The sequence below is a fragment of the Epinephelus moara genome, chromosome 20 (genome assembly GCF_006386435.1).
Source record: "Epinephelus moara isolate mb chromosome 20, YSFRI_EMoa_1.0, whole genome shotgun sequence".
In the NCBI taxonomy this organism is placed as follows: domain Eukaryota; kingdom Metazoa; phylum Chordata; class Actinopteri; order Perciformes; family Serranidae; genus Epinephelus; species Epinephelus moara.
In genome coordinates, this window is record NC_065525.1 from 22,982,315 (window position 1) to 22,986,809 (window position 4,495).

The window sequence follows — 4,495 nt, forward strand, 5'->3', positions numbered from 1 at the left end:
TCCTCCTGACCCAACCCCCCCCCCCCCCCCACCACCACCACCACCACCCACACACACACACACATTCACAATTGCCACCAAAGACCAGGTGCTAGTGTCTCACTTAGGAACAAAGGCAGGCTTATTCTCACGTACAGTGTGTGATGGCAGTAATACATTTGTCACACCAAGTAGATTAAAGCCACACACATCCTGTCTAAATGGAGGCTTGAGTTACGGCTATCAAGCTATCACGGGGAGGCTAGAGTTACCAGGGTTGAAAAAAGGGGCAGTAGCATCAGTTTTTGTGTTGATGTGTCACATGCGGAGTCACCTGGGGGCAGCTTTCATTGTCAAGCTGTGGACTGACTTTACCTTTTTGAAGAAAGAGTGAAGGTGTAGAAGCGCATTTATCCACAGGAATGTGAACCCTCTGACCTAGCCTACAGTTCATCCACCGACTAGCCTCCCTAACCTTAAACTTGACCATCAGCACTACCATCCTTACCTCACAAGGCATGCAGTTACTTCACTTACATTTTAAACAGAAACAGTAGAGAAATCTGTTTTCCAGTGCTCGATACTGGGTCCATATTCCCACCTCAAATGGGAAACACATGCTGCTAAATCCTTTATAATAAAATCAAATAACACACTACTACACTTTTACTACTTACATAAAATATATTGCAACAGCTAATTTATGCAAATGCCACTGATTATACTAATAAAAATCAGACCTTCTGTGTGAGAAACCATGCTCGCATGACTTCAAATTCAGTAAACGAATAGTGCGTGCCGTTCGGATCACATCAGGGATGAGCCTGTCACTAACGTCAACGGCAGGCAGCCTGCTGAAACAACCCAATCTGCATGCCACTCAATTAATTGAGTTTTCAGGTCTGCCGGAACATGATCTCGTACTTAGGGGGCTGTTCTTCAAATTGGTTTCAGAGTTACCCTGCTTAATAAAGATCAAATAGAGATGTCTCGAGACACCTGTGTGCATGTGTGTGTGTCTGTGTGTGTGTAATGTAACAGAGACCCCTCGACTGCTCCCCAGAGACAGGCTTGACACAGAAGCTAAGAATAGCCGTGGCTGTATTACCACCAGTCGGGGGGGGGGCGAAGAGACGAGAAGGGGGGGGGCAAATGACACTATGCCGCATGGGAGATGACTGGTAGACACAGGAGCCTCCGTCCTTCATTGGACATCTCTTTTACCTGGCATAGATATATACACATGACCTAACCGACGACCCCGCCAACCTCTCGGAGAGAAACACGCACACAAATGCAAGCTGCTGCTGTGCCTTACACATCAGGCATGTACGGGTTATGGCCTTTGGAGCCTAACCTCTTATTTTTAGACTGAGTAAACAGTGGTCTGTGCTTGAGATGTCCATCATCACTGGGTGTGATGCCATGAATTGTAGGGAGGTGGGTGGAAAAGATGAAGAGGAGAGGGAGGCGTCAAGAGGAGGGGACAGGAGGAGGAGATGGATAATCATAAGGAAGTGGGACTGCCCGAGCACCTAAGACACATTCTTGACTTTAGATTCATGGAGACCTAGGGCTATTATCGCTGATTAAAGGACAGAGGTGCAATCTGTATCACCGTTTGGCTACTGCTGTCATCTCAAAAGAATTTTTATTTCAGCCTAACAGAGCCCTATTTATCGGGTTTTGGTGGGGCCTGGGTCGGAGGATGGATGGATAAACAGGGAGAGGCAGACAAGCTACAAAAACAGCCCATCATTGGATGTTGAACAGTGTGACCTGTGCTACTCACGTGTCGCACATACACACACATAGTCTTCTCACATGTCGGGTGAAAGGTCGCGACCCCGCAGTAACAGCTCTGTTTCCTTTGCCATCGAATACGAGCGCTTCACCCGGGATCCCTGAATGGCTCAGAAAAGGAAACGCCGCACTGAATGACCCATCAAAACAGGCGTATGACAGGGGGCCAAGGACTAACTGCATGTGTGAGTGTGTTTGCGTGTGTGTGTCTGTGTTGACACTAAGAAAATGGAGACGTGAATAGCTATATTCAGGCCAGCAAAACAGCTACTCTAGAGGTGGTGCTACAGCAGTATTGGTGATGATGTCTGATAATCACCCGTCATTTTAGATAATTGGGTAATTGGGGTAATGGATTTCACTGTGGTCCTCTGAGCTCATCATTACAAACAGGTATGGACTGCTATATTTACACCGTCTACACTAGCAGTCCAGTGGCATAATAGGATGAGCCTGAGGTAATTGGCTGTGGGCTGTATTTTTATTTTGGGTTTGAATACAGGACAGAGTGAGAACGCACACGGACAAAGACAAAACCAGGATTTGAGGAAAAAGAGAATGACAGATGTAAAAAAAATAACTGAGAGCAACCGAGAGGCTCTGCCAGGTGGTTAATGGCGGTTCAGGGTTGTTCAACGTACAACAGGGGGAAAGACGGAGCACATTACAATAGCAGCCTAACATTAAGGTCCCACTGCCATTTTAGATTTAATGACATGCTGGGTGGTGTCCAACTACATTTAATGCGCTCATCTGCATAATAGTGCTGCCCTTACAGCACTCGCAGGGGCGCAATACCTCTCTGTGATCAATCTCCCTCTCTTTATCTCCCTCTTGCACTCTTTCATACACACACACACACACACAGGAACAAATGACCATTAGCATACACTCTGCATAAACGAAGCCAGTGGAAAAGGGTACGGAGGGCCATTTGTGTATGTAAAATATGATCAAGCCAAATTACCAGTTGTTAAAAATTATCCTTCCGCCATTAAATAGTTTGTCTTTTATATTGCACATTAATATCATGGGCATTTTTCCTTTACACTAATGGTGGCAAACATTTAGATTTTGTTATTCAAGATTCAGAGTGATTACGGAACAAACAGTTGTAAGAGATATGCTATTAATGAGGCAACAGTCGAATGAAGTTCAAGTCCACACCGTCTAGCGCTCCCAAGATAGATAGCAGACGCCATCGACAGGAATAGTCGAGCCTTGAATCCAGCGAGCAGACCTGAACAGCTGGAAGTGCTGAGACTCATGAATCTCCCGAAATGACACTTTCCACTGAGAATGTTATACCATTTATCAAGTTGATTGTGACTTTTATTTCATCTCTCCCTCTCTCCCCCTTCTCTCCAGGTAACACACACATATATCTGGTAAGTAGGAACCTGAACCACCATAAAATTCAGAGCAGGTTGGATGTGACCTCCACGTCCGGCGTGAAATATATTCTCTGCTTATTCTTTCACATATTTCAACTTTAAGCATGGCTGATGGAGCCATAAAATGGCAGCGAGAGTGGTCATCTGTCACTTGCACAAGGCTACTGAACATCCTCTGCCCTGATGATAGCGTTGCCCTTCATGCTTGCCAAAAATGGTGCCTCGGTACCTCCCACTGCGCAAGTACCTCTAATGCAGTCGTGTATTTCTTTGAATATAGTTGTGAGAAGGAGTTAGTGCTGGGGTAAGGGTTGACGTGGGCATCTGCTGATCGTGAGACGTGGATGTGCCTGGATTTAAATGGTCGTAACTTAAGTGGGATTTGATGTTTTTGCACATCACGCATCTTCAATGGAAATGACATTGCATCAGCATTTACATGAGACATACGGGGAAGAATATTTCCATTTTGATTTGACTGAGGCATTGACCATGTGTGTGTGTTTGTGTGTCAGGAGGCCCTCATGCTGGAAGACAGGAATGTGCCTGCCATGAAGCAACATGACAACCAACATGCACGTGGATTTGGGAAAGACATCAAAGGCCGAGCCATATGGGTAAGGTTATCAAAACCACAGGAAGGAAGAAGGGACGAAGGAGACAGGAGAAGGAAGGAAGAAAAAAGACAGAAAGAAAGAAACTACATGGATGTAAAAAAATACAGTCCATTTCACAGTCTACCATAAATAATAATCATAATAGACTACCATGTGTCTGGTGACGATTAAGGAAAGTAATTAGCTAGCACTGAATGTAGAATGAGCTCATTAAGACGAATGCTAGAGGACGGGAGCTTATCACACTCAAGGAAGCCCAGGCAGCTTCGCTTTCACGAAAGCACTGAATCATCCGTCATACAAATCAGTTTAAAGTACAAGGAAGACCTGCTGTGATCACCAGGCCATGGCATCGGTTTTGTGAATGATGAAGCGGTGTATGGGATGTAGAGGCACAGATGTCATTTTTCATTTCCAGCTGTACACAATAGGCCTCGCAAACTGGACTGTTTCCCTTCTGATGACTGGCATTCATTACCGGGACATCTGAATGGCCCCGAGTCTGAAAAGGAATTTCCACTCAATAGCGAAGCGTGGCCCTACCATTTATCCTTTAAACTGATTAACACTGAGAATGTCAATACTCACTGCCTGTGCACTGCTGCACTGCCGATCCTAGCTGTGGTGCCAGCACCAAATGTCGTTAGCAATCGTAAATAGAAATGTGACACGTCAAACGGTCGTCTAAATATATATCTTAGT